We start from the raw sequence: 25959 nt of genomic DNA, 5'->3' as shown, positions 1-25959 counted from the left end.
ACTGGACATATCCCTTTATGATTTACCTCTATACTCAGTTAATGTCAGAGTAATCCCTGCCCTACATCCCCATTCAAATATAGCTTCATAATTAAGGCCATCTATACACGTGACCAATAACCCATTAGCCAGGGAACGATTCCTTTTAACTGTATTGTACAATCAGAAAACCTGTACCAGACTAAGCATATTGTATAACTTGTTCTGCATCTTTTTAGATCTAGCCTATTTTCTCTGTAGAAGCTTTTCTTTTATGTATCTTTAAGTTAATTCAAGGATGTGCCATTTCTATTTGTGTTCGATTTGTATTTGAAGACACTTAATTTTACCCGGTTTCAGTGGAGCATATTGTTGAGAATTACATCCATCTGGCTCATGATCTCTCCAGCAGACACCATTTCAATCTATGTTGTCTTTAAGCCACCGCACATCACAGTTACTGCACATTTTTATTATATATTTTTGAAGGATATTATTTTTCTCTGAAGATGGCTTTGTCACACAAACCCAAGGCCACAGTGTGAACTCATGTGGGCGAAAGCCAAATTTCACCCTGAAAGGCTATCTGAAAAAGACAAATGCGTGTTAGTTCCAGCAGAGGAAATAACTGTATGATGAATAGCATTGCAACGGCTGCCTTCATCCTTTGATCCCTAATTCAGTAAAAAAAAGAAACAGATCGGTGTCCATTTGTAAACCACTGCACATACAGATTTATTATTTATGTGCATTAAACAGATTGCCATTTAAGTCGTGATCTTCTTACATAGATTGCAATTACATTTGGGCAATATAATGAATACAATTAAATGGTAATGCGTGATACAGGGACACTGTGTAGCTGGTTCGATGGGTGTGCCTGTGGTCCAATTATAGGTTGTCTTACTCAGGCCTGCCAGTGGGGCCATTTCCTCCCTTCTTAAAACCCAATAACTAATTATAGAGCTTTTAGTTTTTTGGACCATGGGTCAAAGACGAGTCTGATTTAAGGCTTTGTTATATTTTATTTTGGTGTTTTATGTATGTGCCGTCAAGAGAACCAATAAAGAAAAATAGCATTGAAAAGTCTTTATCCAAGATTTTTAAGATCAAGATTACTTTTTTACATTATAAAAGTCACACTCTATTGGCTTTATACAACAGTTCAAATCCTCAAATCGGTTTGGCTGAGTGGCATGTCACTGTCTGTGTATTTGTTCTAGACGGTCAGACTATATGACTGTGTCCGAAATCGCTCAGGTTAATTTGTCACACATTTGTTGTATGTTCATTGTATTTATTGTAAGAGAACAAAACAACTGGTTGTTATGTGTCGTGTGTTTTCATTACTATGTGTATTTATTATATCAAAAATACACTACTGTCTGTCACATTTATGTTATTTGGTTATTTAAAATAACATAATAATTATTAACAACAATAAACAAGAACATACATTTAATGTTATGCAGTTAATAATTAATATCTGTCAATCAATCTGTATAATTTTGTTTCAATATCTTTGGTATGGACTTTAATTAGCAAAACGTTACTCTTACATTCGAAAAGTTGTGGGTATAAAGAGCGAAGGAATTAAAGGATTATGTTGTTCACTTAGAATTTGAACACCACTACACTATGTACACTATGGCCAACACCTGATATAGTGCACTTTATAGGCTATAGGGAGCGGTTTTGGACACAGTCTTTATAAGTGAATAAATTGGATTATCCAGTCAAAAAAAGCTCATTCATTTAATTTAGGAACAAAACAACTGACTGTCTTAGTGTCTTTATGAATGAGTCACTGAATCATTCATTCAACCAATTTCTTCAAAATCACATATTCATTTGCTTCATACAAAAACTGTGCTGCCATTTTGTGTCTTGGTTATTGAATGAAGTGAAGATGACCTTAGGTAAGGTATTATTGATGATGGTTTTGTATATTGTAAGCTTAAAATATATTTTTCCTTAGCTGAATCTCGGATTAAGGTTATACAAGTCAAATTATAAAATCGTTTGAACCAAAATTAATTTATATTAAATCATAATGTCATGTATACATTTATTTATTTATATTAATTATCATTATTATTGTACAGTCAGTCTGTCACATTATCAAAAAATAAAAGACATCACATTATCCCTATATGCATATTTTAGATATCTACTATGTTTGCTAGACATAATGAACTCCCTGAGGCTGTAAGTGTGTATTTAGCACAATGAGTTCTGATGTTGAATTTCTCTCCACATTATATTGCATTACCATCTAAATTAGAGCATGTTAAATGTTCTTTTCTGACCTGTCACATAGTTATCATGGAATGACGTGATGGTTGTTTTCTTGAGAAAACAAAAATAATTGAGCATATTCGCGTTTGAAAGCAGAAGCTACACACGCACAGGGTTAGTTCCTGCGTAATTACACAGCCATCTGTCCGTATCCTATTGGCACACTATAGACCTGATACAGCATCGCTGCCCTGATCTCTGTGTGGTTCAATGGTTCATCCCATTAAGAAGAAACTAGCTCTTTCCAGAGAGACATAATGGCTATAGACTGGAAGAAAGGACTTCTCATTTCTCCATCTGACTGATGAACTTCATAATGGCGTGAGACCATGCAGATTACCAAACTCATCCTTACATGCTGAGATGCCACTATTATTTAATTTGTGGAAGACTACTGGTATGTCTAAAGCTTTAATGACAACATAAACTCCCACAAAACTCATTAAAAACTCCAATATATTATATCTTGTCACTACATTAACACAATACTATTGTGCTTTCCTGATCGAGAGCCTTTAAAATATGTGAGTTAAAAAAACAGGACACGAGACGGAGATTTTTTTGCCATCCCATGCTTTTCATCTGATGCGCAGATAATGAAATGATGTTTGTTGCAGTTTAATCCGATGTAGTAATCCCGTCGCTTGCAATCTGCTAGTGCTTCTCAATCCTAGTCCTGGAGGATCTGCACATTTTGAATGTATCCCTTATCTGACACACCCAGTTCAAGTCTTGCAGTCTCTACCAATAAGCCACTGACTGATATAAATCTGGTGTTAAATAAAAGAGACAGTTATGTTTACAATCATGCATAAAAAGAGAGGAATATGTGAAATAGTGTGTTGGACATTGCTTTTTTTCTCTCTGTGAAAGCTCTTCTTGATTGCAGGGACCCAATGATGAAGGGGCCCCAATAATGTCCAATAGGCTATCCAATGGGTCCATGGAAGAGGTCCATGAATATTAGTGATGGCAAAGTAGTAGTCCCTAAAATCGCATATATTGTGGGGACCGGAAAATACAATGGAATTGGATTTTTAAAATGTATTTTAAAGCGAAGAAATATTTGTGTGAGTGTTTTGAGAAAATATCAACACAATAGAAGTCAGTGAAAACGTCTCTGTGAGAGAGAGAGAGAGAGAGAGAGAGAGAGAGAGAGAGAGAGAGAGAGAGAGAGAGAGAGAGAGAGACTGCAGGGAGGGAGAGATTCAGTGATCCAGATGAAAGCAGAGATTATTTATTTCTCTGGGGAAGAGAGAAAAAGGGAGGGAGGGAGGGAGGGAGGGACAGACAGCAGCATTGCTCGCATATAGTCTTGTCAGAATTGCACCGATCTAATGCGTCTCTCATAAACGAGCCATTAACAGCCGATCAAGGGCTCGCAGTCTTCAAAGTTTGGATTTCCTCATCTATCCCGTGCGTACCCTGTGTCAACCCGAGCAGGTAAAACAACTTTAGATCTTTTGGTATATTGTCATAGATTTTTGTTTTATGTCTTTCCTTGAAAGCGTTTCCTTTTATATAGCAGGCGGAACATCTGTTGAACCAAACTAGGACAACACGAATTCTTTCATTTCGACCCATTTGAAGTTTATAGATTGCGACAGAGTTTGTGAGGGAAACAGTCATGGAGAAGCCGTATAAAAATCAACCTGTCGGCGAACACGGTGTTGTGTGAGGTTGACGTTGTTTCTCTGCGCATGCATTGCCTCAAGTGTTGCGTGTTTTATTCCTGAAGTAGTTAGTCCCCTGACCGCATTTACACCGAAAAGTTGTTTTAACACGTGAATTTCAGGCTACCTTTTTTTTTAAAAAAGAAAAGAGAGCGAGAGGGCGAGAGAAACAGTTGAGCTTCGCAAATAGCGACATCGCACCGTTGCTTGATATTTTAGAAACTGTTTTAAGATGATTGGAGTAGTGCCGAGGATAGGCTAATGTAACGATAATATCTATCAAATCAGAGCTAGGCGGGTTTGACATATATATATATATATATATATATATATATATATATATATATATATATATATATATATATATATATATATATATATATATAATAATTAATAAGGCACATACTATGACATTGAGTTCCCTAATGGGTTTATCTATGCTTTTTTTGTGCTTACTCGTGATGGGCACTTGTTTTTTCCCTATTATCATGTTGTCCTTGCCATTACTGAGATATCCATCCATTTATTGTACAGGTAGGCTTAACTCTAGGGTGGTTGTTAAAAGCTGAGAGAAATTCAGGGTCATTTGTATACAGCTTTGTTATAGGCTACTTGAGGGCCAAATAAAATGACCGCACAAATATTGTGACATAGCATGTTAAAAACCAAGGACATTTGAAGTGGTCTTTACTATTTGAAAGGCTCATAAGAAGTGTTTTTCCTTCTAATAAAGTCAACAGGTTTTAGAGGTAGTGTAGGTTATATAAGACATTTATATGTGGTTCTCAATCGGTTGAAAAGTGTGTGTGTGTGTGTGTGTGTGTGTGTGTGTGTGTGTGTGTGTGTGTGTGTGTGTGTGTGTGTGTGTGTGTGTGTGTGTGTGTGTTCCCAATAATAAAATATCCACAGACAAACATTAAACATTTTCTGACATATTTAATTTCTAGTAGAGTTTCCACCTGTTTTGAAAAAGTTATGCAAATGAATTGAAAGTTTTTTGGTATTGTTACACTAATTCAAATGTATGTTTGTATGTTTGTAACCAATGTTTTGTTTTTGTTTTCTGGAGTCCCACACATCTATTTCTCTGTCATTAATGTTTATTACCAGACCAGGGGTCTTCAACCTTTTTCATGAAAGGACTAGGCTATATGAACCATTTCATTTTAATATTTCTTTTTACAAAAATGAGCAATCAATAATTGGCAGACCAAGTATGGTGCCATGACTACAGTAGAATAACAGACTCCCTGATGAAAACTTGTGGTCTAATCATTAATAGCCGATTGAAGACATGCCTGCACCACAAGTTCTTTATTCAGTTCACTTCCGTCGATTGTTAAACACTGAATTGAAAAAATAACCGTTCTGTCAGTAATGTCCTGCCTTGGATGGATCCGAAGATCACGGTCAAACATTCTATAGCTTTCAGCTGCAAGTCGTAGCAGCTGAAACAGACATGAGAGTTTTACCCTGTGTCTCACTTAAATAGTCTTTGCAGCCAGAGAGGTGTTTGTGAAAGTGACAGACGCACCCACAGGTGAGCTGTGAACTCGACTGAAATTTTGCACATCCTTTTAACACATAGCAGCATGATGCTGGAATTCCTAGCTAACACTCATTTACAAGATTTCGCAAATGCTAAGCCTCTAAAAGAGATCTGTTATAAATGGTTAATGGCCATGACAGACTCCAATTCAGAATGTGCCAAAAACCGGCGGTTGAGCGGAAGAGCAAATGGGCCACAGTGGATTAGCAATAAAAATAAACAAACAAAACAAAAGTTGGTCGTGTGGATGCGGGATTGCATTAGAAGATTGAAAGAGACATGATGAAATGCAAATACAGTCATTGGTGGTCTAGAAAATGTTGCCCCATTTAACAAAAAGGAATCCCGTCAAAATAAATATGTTTGGGTAGCATTCAAGACCATTCAAGTCATCAGGGTGATTTTTTTTGACATCTAAATTTATAGAACTTTTTTTAAAAAGTTATATTTTTGTCCTTTCTGCCATTACTTGAACCGTATATTAAAAGGAAGACAGGAAATGGTGAGAGAAAAGACTAAGATCAAACTTGAGTCACCCAAAGTGCTGACCATATGTTGGAGCGCTGCCCGTAAGGAAATATGTCTCTGACTACAGTGTAAAAAATATCAAAGTTATATTAACCAAAAAGCAGCTGTGGTTGCCAGGAGTTCACCATAAAAAAATATGGTGACAATGTTCTATTTAGTACGAGATGGCATATTGCACACTTTGCCATCAGAATTGCCTCGATTCTTTGTGGCATATAGATTTAACAATATGCTGGAGACATTTCTCAGAGATTTTGTTCCATATTGATATGATAGCGTCGCTCAATTGCTGCCGATCTGTCTGCAGATCCATGATGTGAATCTCCTGTTCGACCACATCCCAAAGTGCTCTATTGGATTGAGATCTGGAGACTGTGGAGGTTATTTGAGTCTAGTAAACTCATTGTAATGTTCACAAAACCAGTTTGAGATGATTTGAGCTTTGTGACATGGCATGTTATCTTGCTGGAAGCAGCCATCAGATGGGTGCATGTGGCCATAAAGGGATGGACATGGTCAGCAATAATACTCAGGTAGGCTGGGGTATTTAAACAATGCCCAATTGCTAGTAAAGGGCCCAAAGTGTGCCAAGAAAAAAACATTACTCCAAGACCATTATAGCACTACCAGCAGCCTGAACATGGAAGGCAGGATGGATCAATGTCATTTTTGCCAAATTTTGACCCTACCATCTAAATGTCACAACAGAAATAGAGAACTACTCTACCAGTCGATGTTTTTCCAATCTTCTATTGTCCAATTTTTGTGAACTTGTGGGAATTGTAGCCTCAGTTTCAAGTTTTGATGTGTTGTACATTCAGAGATGATCTCCTGCATACCTTGGTTGTAACAAATGGTAATTTATCTTACTGTTGCCCTTCTATCAGCTCTAACCAGTCTGGCCATTCATTTCTGACCATGGGCACTAACAAGGCACATCTTTGCCTAAATGCATGAAGTTGCTGCCATGTGATTGGCTGATTAGATATTTGCGGTAATGAGCAGCTGAACAGGTGTACCTAATAAAGCAACATGACATCATCACATGTATTTATTGTAAAACCGGACCAAAACAGTATAAAAGTATTAACTTATGTTGCATTCCAAGTCTTCTGAAGTCATACGATATCTTCATGTGAAGAACAGAGTTGATATTGATGTTTTAGTCATTGAAATGATGATCACGCCCCTTTGTGAACGATGCAATCGGTCACGAGACACACGAGAGCCAATGGCATTTTACAATCAAAGCTAACGTAATGACGCAATTGGTCACGAGACACACGACAGCCAATGCTGTCAAAGCTGACCTGACGTTTCTTCCAGCGGCAATATTTTAAATGTATTATTAATCTTTGGCGGATGGACTCGACATTCTAAACGCTTTTGGGGATTTTCTTCAGACAAATCAATCGTTTGGCCTCGGAACACTTGGAGTATTTGTACTTTCTGAATAAATTGTGCTTGCAGTCGTATCTGCCTGTTATTCTCTTTTTTATAATACACAAATATGTAGGTTTAGGGAAGAGTTTGAGTTAGGCGTTCAAAATGTGTCTGAATATGTGTGTGTCCACAAGGTAAATGGATTTATAAACATACTAAATTGTTTTTTTGTGAAAATGTAAAAATGCAGAATGTTTCTTGTGATGGGTAGGTTTAGGGGCTGTGTGTGTGTGATGGGTAGGTTTTGGGGCTGTGTGTGTGTGATGGGTAGGTTTAGGGGCTGTGTGTGTGTGATGGGTAGGTTTAGGGGCTGTGTGTGTGTGATGGGAGGTTTAGGGGTTGGGGCAGTGTAGGGGGATAGAATGAAACTGCGTTGATAAACACGCTAAAAAACGATTATGCGTCTTTATAGCACAAAAAGCCAAAATGGCATACGAATTGGTGTGTCATTTATACGCCATTTCATGAGATCAGTCTGTAATAAAGTAGCAAGTGAACGTATTTTATTTAAACAACTAAAGACATTATCCTCCGGTTTCACCGACAGGGCTTAGCTTAAAGCAGCACTAGGTAACTTTTGCTCTTGGGGTCTCCCTGGGGAAAAAATATTGTCCTCTACTACTGTCGTAAACTCTGTCATCCAACATTAGGGTATGGGCACGTGCATTTGTTGACATGACAACCATGATAGCCCTGAACTAGTGATGATCAGGTCGTCTCATAACCCCGCGGACCCCGTATGTCTATTTAATGGTCACGGGTGCGGGGCGAGTTGTAAAAATATATACAGTGGTGCGGGGCGGGACAAACAATTTCATAAAAGAGGGACCTGCGGGTTGGAAAAAAAGCAGACCCGTACATCACTAACAGTTACCCTGAACACTGTTCACATGCAGTTGTTCTGCTTGCGTTTGAAATGTCTTCATCCCAGGTACAGTGGCATATGTTTCAGCATGTCATATGAATATAATTTCATGGGTTTTATTTTTTTCAAACGCCAAATGATCGCGATGCTCACATTTACAAGCCAGCGTCATTATAGTAGCCTAGTCTATCTATTGGTTACCCGTTTACAGAATCTATGATACTTCAATTCAATGTTTGAGTGGTAGGTAATAATAACCATAGCAAGCATGACAGCCAAGTCAGCATCGGTAGGGAACGCCTCCTTCAGCTCACGCCAACGAGCAAACGCTGGCCCAATGTTGATCCTCGTCCTGCCTTTAATCCGATCACTTTTTCGCTTCCTCTTATTGCTTTCCTCCAACAAAAGCTTTGCTTTCTTATTTTTCTGTGCTGCTTCAGACATGACTATAACATACGACAAACAAACAATAGTTGGGCTCGCACGTCCGAATTTAAGGAAGTTTGGGTGGTGGTGGAAATGACGTATATGCCGTAAAGCAGTCGAATTTTGTAGTTCTTTTTGTTCTCAGGTTACTACCCGAAACCCGAAGTTTAAAAGTACGATTAAAAATGATACAGACCCTGTCAGGCTATGCCAGACGTGTCATTCAACCTATTGTAAGTCGATGTATCATCACAAGAGCCTTGACAATATATTATGAAGGTTGAAAAGTTACCTACTGCTGATTTAAGCGAGTAGTAGGAGGGGGGGTGAAATGCTGTTTCATGCATACTGAGCTTTTTACACTGTTAAAGACTTGGATTCCCACCCTAAACATAGACAAAGTTGCAAGCACTAAGTTGGACGTTTGATGGAGTATTTCTGTGTCAAAAATACTCCTTCCGGTTTCTCACAAGTTTCGGAGAGTTTTTTTCGAGTATGGGTCCGCTTGACGTCGACAGAGCGGAAGGTCCTTCCTTGTATGGGCCGTACGGCCTCTTCTCCCGGTAGGGCGCGCATGCGTGACTAGAGCGAGAAAGCAAATGCACGCCCCATAAACACTGCTCTCAGGTGCAGATCCAGTCGTCTGTGAACTTATGTCGCGCGCTGCGCTCCACTTTATTCCTATGGGTGACATCAAGCGACTTCAACGCTTCAGCACAGCATTCCAGGAAGGCAGCGCTGCATTTGAACCGATTTGAACGCAGAAATGACGGGAAGCTTCACAACATCGCTTCAGTCGCGTCGCAAAGTAGATCTCCACGGTCACTGCTGTCACAGGACTTCACCAAATCATACCAAAGAAGTGTGTTTTTGACGGAGCGGTCCCAGCGATAAAGGTTCGGTCCTGCTTTGGAAGCAGCTGGTGAGTAAAACTGCTTCAAATGTCTATTATGTTGGCTATCGTCGCGTGAGTAAACATCAGTAAACAACACGATTGTGTGTAACGTTAGTTAATTTATCAATGGAGCATGCGATCTATGGTGTGTGTTTAAATACATTTGTTTAGCTGACCAATATAGGTGTCAGTTTGTTTATTGTAAAACCACCCAAACATAAACCTAGCGTTCTCACAAAGCGTGCTTCATCATTCAAATGCGCTAACGGTTACTCCATTGTTGTTATATGTATAACGTTACACTAGTCTGACATGCAAAACCGTTTTGCTTGCTACTGCTAAGGTTTAGTCGCATACAATAGTCCATAAACCGAATCATGTCCTCATAAACTGCGAGTAAACACAAACAAATGTTGACAGGCACTAAATACAGTACATACCACAGAGACGGACGTCCTGCTGTTGTTGCTGTTTCTCCTGTTCAATTTATTTCAGCCTCCGGATCTGATTCTGGATCATACCTGTATTAGTTGAATCTGGGTAGCGTTTTCTTCTCCACGCTTGAGGACGTCACCACTTTGTGCGCACTCGTCATTCTTTAGCTCCGCCCACACGATACGCTTTTTCCGTAAAGACTTGGTACAGCCTATATTTCTTTTATAAATATAATAAAACTAAAGACTTTTTGGAGATATGAAGGATGCAATACTACTCTATAGGTACTCAAGATTGACATGAGATTGACTGAAACTGAGTGTTTCACCCCCCCTTTATATTAAGACATTCAATTGCCGGTCAGTGCAAGTTGCTTTCAGTTATGACAGCTCAAACATACATTTTAGTCTGGCTTAAGTATTCTCTGTGAAATTGGGAAAATATTTAATTTAATGATATAATCTTCCAATCCTATTGGACTATTAGTAACAGAACGCCCTGTGATGAATTAGTTTGTCATAAGTGACCTGTTTAAAACAGCCAATATCCCTTTAGAGACGGTGCATACAAAATAAATTATGCTAAAGTATTGCAATAAACATGAACTAAATAACATGAAATGTAACACAAAGCCCCCTTATTTACATACTGATAACAAAAATGAGAAGAAACAAAACTATATAAAATGTCTTCTGGGAATGTCCTTATACTGTTTTGTTTTTTTAATCTTTATTATATGGCAATTCATAGTTTTTACTTGCAAAAGGATAAATAAATCGATGTATTTTACAGTAAAAATATATATATATAATGCATTGTAAATTAATTTAAATCACACATGTATGGTACAGTAACTTACAATTAACCAAATAACAGGTTTTTACTATAACATTTTTCACAGTTTATTTCTGTAAAACATTACAAAATAATTGAACAATCTACCTATAACTTAAAGGTAGGGTAGGCAATGTTCCCTATCTGTCACTCACTTTAACATCGTGTTGATGTAGTGACACCAGGGGTTACACTTGGAAGCCCTAAAACCTCTGATATTAAAAGAGAAATTTCCTTTAAAAGAGGACAAACATGGACAAAGAACTTGTTTTAAAGATATTTTTTTCGCCCGTGTATTTCTGGATGCAGTCGACACGTGTCTCCATCAGATGCTGTTTGAGAAGGGCCATGGCCAGCAGCTTTTTGATCTGTCGCAACTCTTTCAGCATTTGAACAGACCCTGTATTTTTACAGGCAGGGGTTTCCTTAGAACAAGCGTCCTGATGTGGTTACAACAGACATGTCCAACACAGTCTGGGACTCTATATGCTTTCTGATTAAAGTCAGGGAGGACAAATAACATTTTGTGTTGATTGCGCCGTACTGGCCCACCTAGACTTCTCGGAGCTCAAGCTTCTCAAGACAGTTTGGCACCTGCTCCCAGACTTCTGTAATCCCTGGGCGGGATGCCAATGTCCCTCCACGAGATGGCTATATACTTTGAAGTGCCGTCTGTTTGCGGACTGGTGTTCTTCCAGAGTAAAGACCCAGAGTGATGCACAGTCAGATCAGTGCTTACTTCCTGCAGAAGTGGTTGGAGAGGTGGCTGTCCCCTTCATCTTAAAAGTGTGGCTGCTATAGCGGCACAACACAATGCAGTGGACGGTAAGTCCTTAACAAAACATAACCTGATAATCAGGTTCCTCAATAGGCACCAGGAGATTAAGTCCTCAGAGACTGGCTCCACAATAATGCTAAGCAGCATTGAACCTGATCATTACATGGGTAGGAGACTTTTCATGAAAAACCAAGTTGCCACTCCTTAACCCCTCCTGGGATCCCCTGTTGAACACCTAGAGTCAGTCAAGTGAAATCAGTCATTGAAGACAGCCCACCTGACCATGCTTGAGAACCTGCAGGCATCCTCTCTCGGAACTCTCACGTAATCCTGAGGCCCCATCTGGGTTATGTGCCCAAGGTTCCACAACCCCTTTTAGGGATCAGAGGGTGAACCTGCAAGCACTTCCTTGTGATGTAGCAGACCCAGCCCTATCGTTGCTATGTCCGATATGCACCCATGTGTACTTGGACTGCACAGAGAGCTTTACACTCTGAGCAGCTCTTTGTCTGTTTTAGAGGACAGCTAAAGGGGAGAATTTTCTCAAAAATAAATAAATAAAGAGATTGGCCCACTTGATTGTGGATGGCATTTCTTGGGCATACCGAACCCATGGTGCACCATGCTTCATTAGGAGTGTTGATTCTCCTGGGCACTGACAAATGGTGCCTCTCTAAACAGACATCTGTATAGCAGTGGGCTTGGCTACACCTAATACCCTGCAAGATGTTACAATCTCCAGGTTGAGCTGGTTTTGTCCCAAGTTTTATCAGGTACATTTCCTGCTGGGAGTATTGCTTGCACACAGTGCACCCTTCCACCTGAATTGTTAACATGCACTTTTTGGTCCATTTGAGTTTCCTGTTTGGCAAACCCTGGGCATCTTTCTATTATTCAGCAACTATTTGTATCCAAATTCAGCAGCGGAATTCTCTACCAGGCCTGTTACTCATGATATGCTCCTTTTCGGGTGAGTCTGGGTAAATCTCTATACGTACTGATTCCTCCCTGTTTGGTAAACCCTGACTTACCCTGGACAGAGTCTCTCTCTGCCACCAGTCACTGTGTCTGTAGAGCTCATACCTTTTCAGGCAGGACCTACAACAAGGACTTTCTTTCATCTGAGGTACTTCCCTTTAAGTCCAGTAAGTCCATGTATTACACCATATATACCATGTGATGTATTCTTCACATTCTAATATAGTATTAATCTTAATAATAATAATGTGATCTCCATAGTGTCCTTTCTTCTGCAGATGTTAACTCTGGGAACCCTAACCTAACCCTAACCCCCATTGTGTCCCTCCTGCCACAACGCTAAACTACCCACTAATCAGAGGTGTTTGGGGCCAAGTGTGACCCCTAGTGTCACTCCATCGACACAACTTCTTGTTCCCTTCATCAGGGAACGGCGGTTGCGTCAGTAACTAAGACGTTTTTCATAAAAACTTGTTTTATTGGTTCAAACTCTCTGCACATCCTGATAGCAAACAGTGGTCTAAATATTAAAAGTGTGCTGTACATACATCTTCTGTGGAAGTCTCAGGACCAAAAAATATTCATCCACTCATTGCATTCGGTCCAGATGCAATGATAGGGTGTCCTACCTGCCTGTCAACCTGTATTTACAAACCTCCGTGTACTCTGCTCATGCAGAAATCACACACCATAAGCAATAAGGCTTATGGCATTCCGTAAGGCTTTGCAAAGTTGTAGACAGACACAGTCACTGAGCACCGCAAACAAAAAGCACCTTTTACAGTTCCCCCTGAACCAAAATAATGAGCTTGTTGCTGTTTTCCCTGCCATCTATACATCTACCTGAAATGGACTGCTCTTATTAGTTGATTCATTAAGTGGCAGCACTCACTTTGATTGTTGCATTTAAGAACTAATTGAAGAAGAAACTGGAAAAAGGCAACAAAATATATATGCGACAAAACATTTCTGTATGCAAGGATGTCAGAAGGTATCTGCTTTTTTTACAACATGAAACAATATAAACATGACACGACCATCCTGTGTGTCTATAATAATCAACGGTCAGTAACATTTACTAAAAAGCCTAGAACACTTAATTGTGTGCAAGACAACAGCAGACAAAGCAAACCAGATTTTAGCATGACATTTTTTCAGCCGTCTTACTAAAGATGCGTATCTTCCCATTCAAAAGGGTTAAATCTGTCTGATCGGGGGACTCTTACAAAGGTGGCAATGAAATCAAGTTAAGACAAGCCTCCAGACAAGATTAAATTCCCAGCTGAGGTTTCCAAGATGCCCGTGAACGTCACTCCATCTTTTTTACAGTCACTCTGATGATTTTGGCTTAAAATTACATTAGACTTGATCAAAACAAATGTAACATCTTAGACACTGTGCAAGACACCCATTCACTGTTATGTTGACATAATCGTGCATTGAATTCATATAAAAGCACCCCAGAGTTCACTGATATGGCGAATGTCAGCATTATTATCTGCGTTTCTATAGGACGAAGCTCTGAGTCATTTTAGCCCCCATCCTGGGTTCTATCACATCCAGCTACTCAAAAAATTACACCACTTATGAGAGTAAGTGCTGGCAACCCTGAGCTAGACAGAGTGGCAAACCTCTGCGAGAACATATGCTAGCGAGTTCACATTTTTCAAATGGCTTGTTATCACAGTGTGGAAACATTACATACAGTCTCCATAACACTGGTGGAAGGAAATCACAATCAATGAGTCACAAATAAAGCTTTATATGCAATTGGTTATTTATAAACATGTTAATGCCCATTAGCACCGTGTCACACAACATTGTTTTCACCTCTTGGATGGTGCCAATTAAGTGGTTCCTTCATTTTGGAAACTCATCACAGCAGCTACCCCCAAGATTTGAGACAAATATATTCAGCGAAAAATAATACATACATGTAACCCACCAAATGAGCATTATACAAAGCCTTGCTCTTCCGTTTCTAGCCAAGTGCAGCATTCAATCCGAGTCCTGTGGGCCACCTTGATGCTAGACCACATATAGCAAACACTTTCAAGTTAGATTCGTACCTTTTGCCCACACACTACACACCTCCCACAGATGCGTTTTGTAAATGGACGGGTGTATTTCAGTACTCCAGGCGTCTAATTCTCTTGTCCAACATTCAGCTCATAAGCTCAGATGTGCTGTTTGCAGTTTTAAACAAATGAAGTAAACACGTGTTAATCATGTCAGCCTACAACAAATAAGCTATTCTACTTGATGGATTTGTAATCTCTATAAACACCCTCCCAATATAATGAATGAAATATGATTCATAAGAAGCTTGTGAAACATATTCTCATAGGTTTTATAGCTCATATCTAATCAGCTTTACAATAACTATAAAATTGTGATTGGGACTGTTTTATGTGCAGCCTCTATAGATACAGGGTGCTTTAAGAATAAACACACAAGCCACTCTGATCTCATTAATATTTGTATGTATTCATACAAAATGGTGACAAATGCATTGTTTGGATATATACACTGAAACTAGTACTAGTATATGGATGTATCGACAGTATGTATAAATGAAAATGTCTTTAGAAGTGTTTTTGTTAATATAAATGTATTTGTTAATATTATTTAAATATGAATGTATTAGATTTATATTTAAATGAATGTAAATCTATTTCTATAGTGTACTATTATTTAGAAACAACAATAATGATTGTATATTAATAATATTTGATAATATTTTACATTTACAGTATTTACATAATTTTTTGCCACTTGCACCTTTGTGTTCATGCAGACACGACGAGTATAAACCGAGGCTGCATATGAAATCTCCTACTATCTGGTACTTATTCTGACTGCTAAACAAAGTAAGGTCTATATAAAAAAGTAGTTCTGTATAATTGTATATAGTATGAATGTAATCTCTACATACTACATTCATCATATTGTCATTATCGTGTAACCAACCAATGTCAGTTGCTTCGCTTCAGTGCCATTCATAAATCCTCTCCCGTGCCCTCATGGGATAGTAAAGTGTCCATCTATTCACACTTCAAAATTTCAGCGGACGAAGTAGGTCATCCGGGTACTTTTTCCTACACTTTTATGAGTAAACTCTAAAAAATGCTGGGTAAAAAACAACCCAAGTTGGGTTGAAAATGGACAAACCCAGCAATTGGGTTGTTTTAACCCAGTGTTTGGGTTAAATGTTTGCTTAAAACAACCCAATCACTGGGTTAAAACAACCCAATTTCTGGGTTTGTCCATTTTCAAAACCAGCTTTTTAAACCAGCCTTTTTTTAGAGTGTAGTGTGAATTCAGACATCCTTTTTGCTTTTCACACACTGTTTTTCGCCTACTATGTAGTAGGGAAGTATGTGATTTCAGATGCAGATGTCTCTGAATCATCTGTGTATTTATTTCACCTCAGCTGTTTTTTTTCCACTTCAGCTGTGATCAAGTATACATACAATGCGAGCGTTACTACATGAAGCAGAAAGTGTCCAACTTCACGTCTCCGTTTTTAGCTCCTCCCCGACTGCAAGCCGCAACTCTCACCGATCGTTTACAAAAGTCGAACGCACCTTACAGCTGCACCCTAGAAATCTGCAAATGGGAGTGGGAGCTCCAAAATAGTGGTGGCTTTCTCCCATTGACAGACAGGCATATGACATGTATGCATGTAAATCTAACAATTTAATTGGTCACGTTTCCTAAACAATGCTACAACAAATGCTAACCCCTAAACCTACCTTACACCCTAACCTAAACCAATGAATCTGACTGCAGGGCTGGATTTGCACTGAATAGCATGCTAAAGAAATTGACGCTTATATTGTTGACTGGAGGTTTAAACTCGTCTGAATTCCACTGGCCACAAGCTCCAGGCTCCTCTCTCACAGAACATATTTATTTATATAGCATGTTTATTTTTATATCTATTGGTAACCCTGTTGAAATATCTAAACTAATTTAAATAATTTAGTTTAAAATGGCTGTCTGCTAGGTGGAAAAAGTTTGAATCATGTCTAATTGACACACTCTCTGCAGACATTTCAGGGTTGCGTTGGTAATCTCCAGGCACAGGTCCACCATCTGGTCTGGAAAGGGCCTGCAGCCGGCTGACTGCAGTGGGCCTCGAGATAAACAGAGAGACTAACTTAGCGTAGATTCCATTCTTATGATGTAACGAGTACATCATATGTTATGGGAAGTGTTCCCGGTTCCGGCGGGCCTAGTTAATGAAGCCTAACAATCATTTAAATGATTTGAATAATTAAAATATTCGGTGTATGCCATAGTTTAGTCTAGATTTAAACTGACAGAGTGTGTCTGCTTCCCGAACAACGCTAGGAAGACTGTTCCAGAGTTTAGCTGCTAAATAGGAAAAGGATTGACCGCCTGCAGTTGATTTTGATATTCTAGGTATTATCAGCTGGCCAGAATTTTGTGACCGCAATAGACATGAAGGAGTATAATGTGTTAAGAGTTTGCTCAAGTACTGGCGAGCTAAACCATCTAGTGCTTTGCAAGTAATTAGCAAAATATTAAAATGTATGCAGTGTTTAATAGGGGGCCAATGCAGTGTTAATAAGTAGCAAATATATGTCTTGATCTTGTTAGAAGTTAAATGTTAATTGTTGTTTTTAAGTGGCTGATTACCCAAGCATGCCCTCATTCATGCCTGCTTAGGTTTTTCTCCACAGCCGTTCAGTGAACCTGTTCTGAGGGTCATAAAGAGTTAAGCTCAGAGTTTACAGCACTGCTGAGATGCCATGATCTGCTTCAGCTGTGTTGAACACCAATAATTTCCACCCCCTGTAGCACTCTCTTCACTAACATATTAAAGAAAGATAATACAACATAATTATTTTTCACCAATATGCATAGGCTACAAAGGATGAGTTGCTCCCTTTAAGACCACCACAGCCCAGTCATAGAAGTGCCATGATAGCCCCTTTAGCAAAACCTAACACAGGAACAGAGTGGCAATTATACTGCAATCGAGATACACCAACAACCTAGCCATTACGAGGATCATGTGAGTCTTAACGCAATCATTCACGCTCAAAACATTCTCTTTCTCTCCGTCAAATTACTTTTAATCACCTACATTATATAATTTGAAGCAGAGGCGCTTTCCACCAACTCCACCTCGCTTAAGCACCTTTTTCAGCATAATTTTGTTTCTGATTGCATGCGAAATACACAGAAACATCTTCCACTTCACCATTTGTGATAAAACAAAGCAAAAAAAGAAAGAAAAATAATAGTGGTTGGGGGTGGGGGTATGCAAGTTGAGGCATTCAGCATCACAATGAAAGATGGCGCTTTTGTGTGCGCTTTTATGACGGGCGATGCTTTCTATTACATTCAAAGTGCGGTAAATACATGCAAGCATGGGAGCAAACATAAATCAGTGATGAGGACTCTTCCCTGTAGCCTTGTTTTGTCCACCATTACTCCCAACTTGAGGATAGAGAGAGATGGAAAAAGAGAATGGAGAATGAGATGAGGAACAAAAAGAAATGAAGCCTTTGGCATTGAAATCTTTATTCTCATTATGACAGTGGTGCGCTTTACACGTATTCTTGTCATTTTGATGCTGTCCCACACTGAGCCACTTATCTTCCGCTTTCTGTTTATTTATGTAGGGAGGAGGAAATAAAAAGAACGGGAAATTAAATTACTGCTGTTGGTGTCATAATATAAATGTCTGATAATCTAATTCTATTTTAAAGACAGTGATAAATCACTGCTCTTAAAAAAATTCATATCCTTGAGCGGGCAGGGTGTGTTATTCCGCTTACCGCAAAACAGTGGGCATGTGAAAGAGCTGGTGAACACAATTTGGAGCCTTTTCCCATGTTTTAAAATAACTACAATTGAATTTGTGTGTAATTTCTGCACCTATGTTAGCACCAAACTGAACTTATCACGCATTAAGACATTACTGAACAATTATACCCCAGCAACTTTTACCAGCCTAGATTTTGCTCTGCAATATTTAAATGTTAAATTCTTCAAATCTGTCTTTAAATAAAAAATAAAAGTTGGTCATAGATCAGTGTTATTTTATAATTTTTTTAATTGATTTTATTATATCAGTTTTCATCATCATCAATCATTTTTTAATATTAACATTAAGATAATATTATAGTTATTTTATATATATTTTAAGTCATTTTGATTTTATATTTAATTTTATTAGCTGTTTTTTAATATCTATATAGTTTAGATATTTTAGTACATCAAATTAAACTAAATGAAAATTAGAAATGAAAAAATTAGAATGTTTTATCTAATTAAAATATTAATTCATGGTTTTAGTTTTAGTTAACTATTATACAGTACAATGGTTAGTTCCTGTCCTTGATTCTGATTGTTCAGTAACTGTGTTTTATTCACGATAAAACACGGATATGACTGCTTCACCAGACGGTTCTGTGTATCACTGCGCAACACCCTTAGAAAGCCCTCTTCGTAACATAAACATATGTTTGTTCTCAATTGATATTGTTCATTGAAGCTTACTGTATTAGGTAGAAGAGTACTGTGTGAGAGAGATTGAGTCGCCACACAGATTAAGGTCAGTTCTATGTTCATAATAATAATATAAAAAAAACAATTTGTATGTCACTGGGATATTTTGTCCTTTTAACAGTTAATGTCCTGACACTGACAGCACTAGTCAAAGCATTTGTCAATTGCATCTTGTTCCCGTGCTCACAGTCCTTTCAATATAAAAGTCTTTGTACTGAGTTACTCACACTCATTAAGCTCATCTAATGGCATACTAATGTTACTGTTATAATAATAATAATAATTAAAGCTTTTTAACAGTTATAGCGCCACCTATAGTCCGATCTCTTTAAAACTTTGCATGCTTCATCAGCATGTCATGCCACATATACCCAACAATTTTCGTGAATTTTTGAGCTTCCCTTTTGGGTTAGCGCCAACTAGTGGCCGATTTCTTTCAAAATTCTTACAGACCTCTAGGACCATGAGTCAAACATGTCCAATGAGTTTCGTTCCGATCGACCTCTGTTAACCCCATCTAATAGGTGCTCAAAATTCATTGGCTGATGGCGGCCATGTTTTTTGAGATACACCAATGTCCTCATAGACATACATGGGGCCTTGGACCAGGACACTGCATACCAATTTTCAAGTCAATCGGACTAGCGGTCGCGTGGTTATAGCCCTTTTCATGTTTTTGTCACATTATAGCGCCACCAAGTGGCCAATCGTCGCCATTTTTTTATCGTGACCTCAAATTGAGCCGATACACATGTGTACCAAGTTTGGTGACGATATCTCATTTCCTTCTTGAGTTATAGCCTTTTTAGCAAAATAGGCTCCGCCCTGAACGTCCATTTTGAAGCCAATTAGCAAAAATGAATCGAAATTTCAACTTTTTTTCGATAACTATTGATAATTAGCCACCAGAGAACATTTTGACACTGGTTTGGTTCCGATCGGTCAAAAAACCAGGGACTAGTTCTCAAAAATAGGTTTCAGACATACTCCAAAATGGCGGACATTTTAAGACGAAACAAAAAAATTCCCGCTTACAGTTTTTTCGTCTTGGCCCAAGGATTTCAAAAGTATAAATCATTTGAGTCTACGACCACCGGTTTATGAGAAAAGCTCACAAATGTAAATTTTTTTGGTTTTTTGCGCTATAGCGCCACCTATTGGCCGATTGGGCTCATATTTTGATAACCTCTCCTCGATTTTTGGACTACCTTCGGGTAAATTTTCAAGTCTCTAGCCCTTACGGTTTGGGCTGCACAACGCGTTTTATCGGAGAATAATAATAATAATTAAAGCTGCAAGCAGCATTTAAGCGGGGTTCAAGCCTTTAAGGCCTTTTAAGCACATAGGCATTAAAGACACTAAGTTTTATTTAGCAAGGTTTTAAACACTAAAATAATAGATGGAAAAGTCCATTTACAGCCAATATAGGCAATTTACCATAGGAAATGCATGGTTTTTATAGCTTTTTCACAGTTATAGCGCCACCTATAGTCCGATCTCTTTAAAACATTGCATGCTTCATCAGCATGTCATGCCACATATACCCAACGATTTTCGTGAAGTTTTGAGTTTCCCCTTAGGATTTATAGGCATTTGAGTGTATTTTGCCACGCCTCTTTTTTAAATGGCCCTGTTATAGCCATCCAAATGCAAAAGTTCAACTTTTTTTTGATAGTTATTGATCTAAAGAGTCCAGACAACTGTCCTAGACTTGTTTGGTTCTGATCGGGCAAAAAACCAGGGTCAAGTTCACAAAAGTAGGTTTTTAACATAATTACGAATATTTAATTAACGATTTGATTGACAGCAATGGCCCTAGAGGCAAAGTTGTTCAACATGAGGAGATCTATCATATGATATGCATATTTTGCAGATGTATGCAACACCACGTGATTACAGAGCCATAAACATAATAGGTGCTCAAATTTCATTGGCCTATGGCGGCCATGTTTTTTGAGATACGCCAATGTCCTCATAGACATACATGGTACCTTGGGCCACGACACCGCATACCAATTTTCAAGTCAATCGGACTAGCGGCCGTGTGGTTATAGCCGTTTTTGTGTTTTTTTCATGTTATAGCGCCACCAAGTGGCCAACTGTCGCGATATTTTTATCGTGACCAAATATTGAGCCCATACACATGTGTACCAAGTTTGGTGAAGATATCTAATTTCCTTCTTGAGTTATAGCCTTTTTAGTAAAATAGGCTCCGCCCTGAACGTCCATTTTGAAGCCCCTTAGCAAAAATGAATCAAAATTTCAACTTTTTTTTGATAATTATTGATATTCAGACTAGACAGAACATTTTGACACTGGTTTGGTTCCGATATGTCAAAAAACCAGGGACTAGTTTGCAAAAGTAGGTTTTTGACAAAATTCAAAATGGCGGAAAAATTTTCATGACGGAAATGAAATCGGAGATATACGTTTTGTTCGCCAAGGACTCAGCTTTCCAATGATATAAGACACTTGAGTGTGGACCAAACGGTTTAGGAGTTATGAGCCCTTTCTCGCAATTGATTGCTATAGCGCCACCTATAGGCCAATCTGGCTCATAATTTGATAACCTCTCCTCGATTTTTGGACTACCTTCGGGTAAAGTTTGAAGTCTCTAGCCCTTACGGTTTGGTCTGCACGATGCGTTTTATCGGAGAATAATAATAATAATAATAATAATAATAATTAAAGCTGCGAGCAGCATTTAGCGGGGTTCAAGCCATTTAAGGTTTTTAAGCATTTGACACCTTTTGCATGGAAGGCTTTTAAGCACTGAATGAATTTGAGAGATATCAGGTGAAATGAAGTGATAAACTGACAAAATGTGATTTTAAATATTATAATAATGACTTTATAAAGTCTAAATATGAATTGATCAGGAGAGTGCAGAGAATCATACTGCTGTGGTTTGGTTCCGATCAGGCAAAAAACCTAGGACTAGTTTAGAGGCAAAGTTGTTCAGTATGAGAAGATCTATCATAATATATGCATATTATGTGGCTGTTTTAACCCCACTTGATTACAGAGATGGAAAATACCATTTACAGGCAATTCACCATAGGGAATACATGGTTTTCAAAGCTTTTTAACACTTATAGCGCCCCCTATACTCCGATCTCCATAAAACTTTGCATGTGTCTTCAACATGGTATGCCACATATACCCAACAATTTCCGTGAAGTTTTGAGTTTTCCCTTAGGATTTATAGGCTTTTGAGTGTATTTTGCCACGCCTCTTTTCTAAATGGCTCTGTTATAGCCATCCAAATGCAAAAAATCAACTTTTTTTTGATAATTATTGATCTAGAGAGTCCAGAGAATTGTCCTAGACTGGTTTGGTTCCGGTCGGGCAAAAAACCAGGGACTAGTTCGCAAAAGTAGGTTTTTAACATAATTGCAAATATTTATTTAATGATTTGATTGACAGCAATGGTTCTGGAGGCAAAGTTGTTCAACATGAGGAGATCTATCATATGATATGCATATTTTGCCGATGTGTGCAACGCCACGTGATTGCAGAGCCATAAAACTCGTTAGCGCCAGCTAGTGGCCGATTTCTTTCAAAATTCTTACAGACCTCTAGGACCATGAGTTAAACATGCCCACTGAGTTTTGTTCCGATCGACCTTCGTTAACCCTGTCTAATAGGTGCTCAAATTTCATTGGCTGATGGCGGCCATGTTTTTTGAGATACGCCAATGTTCTCATAGACAGACATGGTACCTTGGGCCAAGACATTGCATACCAATTTTCCAGTCAATCGGACTAGCGGTCGCGTGGTTATAGCCCTTTTTGTGTTTTTTCCATGTTATAGCGCCACCAAGTGGCCAATCGTCGCGATTTTTTTATCGTGACCAAAGACTGAGCCCATACACATGTGTACCAAGTTTGGTGAAGATATCTCATTTCTTGCTGGAGTTATAGCCTCTTTAGTAAAATAGGCTCCGCCTTAAATGTACATTTCCACGCCCCTTTTCGTTCATGAGTCAAAATTTCAACTTTTTTTGATAATTATTGATATTCAGACTAGAGAGAACATTTTGGCACTGGTTTGGTTCTGATATGTCAAAAAACCAGGGACTAGTTCGCAAAAGTAGGTTTTTGACAAAATTCAAAATGGCGGAAAAATTTGCATACCGGAAATGAAATCGGAGATATACGTTTTGTTCGTCATGGTCTCAGCTTTCCAATGATATAAGACACTTGACCCTTAGGATGAACGGTTTAGGAGTTATGAGCCATTTCGCGTTTTTGGTTGCTGTAGCGCCACCTATTGGCCAATCTGGCTCATAATTTGATAACCTCTCCTCGATTTTTGGACTACCTATTGACAAAGTTTGAAGTCTCTAGCATTTACGGTTTGGTCTGCACGATGAGTTTTACGGCAGAATAATAATAATAATAATAATAATAATAATAATAATAAAAATCAGCACAAATACAATAGGTGTTCAGCACTTCGTGCTTGAACCCCTAAAAATCAGTACAATTACAATAGGGTTTCAGCACTTCGTGCTTGAACCCCTAATAATTAAAGCTGCAAGCAGCATTTAGCGGGGTTCAAGCCTTTAAGGCCTTTTAAGCACATAGGCATTAAAGACATTACGTTTTATTTAGCAAGATTTTAAACACTAAAATAATAGATGGAAAAGTCCATTTACAGCCAATATGGGCAATTTACCATAGGAAATGCATGGTTTTTAAAGCTTTTTAACACTTATAGCGCCACCTATACTCCGATCTTTGTAAAACGTTGCATGCTTCATTAGCATGGTATGCCACACATACCCAACAATTTTCGTGAAGTTTTGAGTTTTCCCTTAGGATTTATAGGCTTTTGAGTATATTTTGCCACGCCTCTTTTCTAATTGGCCCTGTTATAGCCTTTCAAATGCAAAAGTTCAACTTTTTTTCAATGAATATTTATCTAGAGAGTCTATAGAATTGTACTAGACTGGTTTTGTTCCGGTCGGGCAAAAAACCAGGGACTAGTTCGCAAAAGTAGGTTTTTAACATAATTGCAAATATTTAATTAACGATTTGATTGACAGCACTGGTTCTAGAGGCAAAGTTGTTCAGCATGAGGAGATCTATCAAATGATATGCATATTTTGCCAATGTGTGCAACACCACGTGATTACAGAGCCATAAAACTCGTTAGCGCCAACTAGTGGCCGATTTCTTTCAAAATTCTTACAGACCTCTAGGACCATGAGTCAAACATGCCCACCGAGTTTCGTTCTGATCGGCCTCCGATAACCTTGTCTAATAGGTGCTCAAACTTCATTGGCCGATGGCGGCCATGTTTTTTGAGATACGCCAATATCCTCAGAGACATACATGCTACCTTGGGCCAAGACACTGCATACCAATTTTCAGGTAAATCGGAGTAGCAGTCGCATGGTTATAGCTATTTGCAGGTTTTTTTCACATTATTGCGCCACCAAGTGGCCAATCGTCGCGATTTTTTTATCGTGACCTCAAATTGAGCCCATACACATGTGTACCAAGTTTGGTGGAGATATCTCATTTCATTATTGAGTTATAGTCTTTTTAGTAAAATAGGCTCCGCCCTGAGCGTCCATTTTGAATCCCCTTATCTTCCGTGAATCGAAATTTCAACTTTTTTTCAATGAATATTGATTTTCAGACTACAGAAAACATTTTGGCACTGGTTTGGTTTCGATTGGTCAAAAAACCAGGGACTAGTTCGCAAAAGTAGTTTTTCGACAAAATTCAAAACGGCGGAAAATTTTTCCAGACGGAAATAAAATCGGAGATATACGTTTTGTTCGCCATGGTCTCAGCTTTCCAATGATATAAGACACTTGAGTGTGGACTAAACGGTTTAGGAGTTATGAGCCATTTTGCGCTTTTGATTGCTGTAGCGCCCCCTATTGGCCAATCGGGGTCATAATTTGATAAGCTCTCCTCGATTTTTGGGCTACCATGTGGCAAAGTGTCAAGTCTCTAGCCCTTACGGTTTGGTCTGCACGATGCGTTTTAGGGGAGAATAATAATAATAATTAAAGCTGCAAGCAGCATTTAGCGGGGTTCAAGCCTTTAAGGCCTTTAAAGCACATAGGCATTAAAGACATTAAGTTTTATTTAGCAAGATTTTAAACACTGAAATAATAGATGGAAAAGTCCATTCACAGCCAATATAGGCAATTTACCATAGGAAATGCATGGTTTTTAAAGCTTTTTAACAGTTATAGCGCCACCTATAGTCCGATCTCTTTAAAACTTTGCATGCTTCATCAGCATGTCATGCCACATATACCCAACAATTTTCGTGAATTTTTGAGCTTCCCTTTTGGGTTAGCGCCAACTAGTGGCCGATTTCTTTCAAAATTCTTACAGACCTCTAGGACCATGAGTCAAACATGTCCAATGAGTTTCGTTCCGATCAACCTCTGTTAACCCCATCTAATAGGTGCTCAAAATTCATTGGCTGATGGCGGCCATGTTTTTTGAGATACACCAATGTCCTCATAGACATACATGGGGCCTTGGACCAAGACACTGCATACCAATTTTCAAGTCAATCGGACTAGCGGTCGCGTGGTTATAGCCCTTTTCATGTTTTTGTCACATTATAGCGCCACCAAGTGGCCAATCGTCGCAATTTTTTTATCGTGACCTCAAATTGAGCCGATACACATGTTTACCAAGTTTGGTGACGATATCTCATTTCCTTCTTGAGTTATAGCCTTTTTAGCAAAATAGGCTC

At 38.6% G+C, this 25959-nt stretch overlaps 1 protein-coding gene across 3 annotated transcripts in view; it reads left to right on the top strand.

Annotated features, from left to right (window-relative positions):
- The first annotated feature begins 3566 nt into the window (after window positions 1–3566).
- camkvl (CaM kinase-like vesicle-associated, like) overlaps window positions 3567–25959 on the top strand; it is a 75012-nt gene continuing 52619 nt past the window's right edge. For all 3 annotated transcript variants that reach the window (XM_067446380.1, XM_067446379.1, XM_067446381.1), the window contains exon 1: window positions 3567–3720. The gene's annotated coding sequence lies outside the window, so the exon portion shown is untranslated. The remainder of the gene's footprint in view (window positions 3721–25959) is intronic.

The sequence above is a fragment of the Pseudorasbora parva genome, chromosome 6, assembly GCF_024679245.1.
Source record: "Pseudorasbora parva isolate DD20220531a chromosome 6, ASM2467924v1, whole genome shotgun sequence".
Lineage (NCBI taxonomy): Eukaryota > Metazoa > Chordata > Actinopteri > Cypriniformes > Gobionidae > Pseudorasbora > Pseudorasbora parva.
Note: the sequence above shows the minus strand (reverse complement) of the source record. Positions and strands in the feature narration are given on the sequence as shown.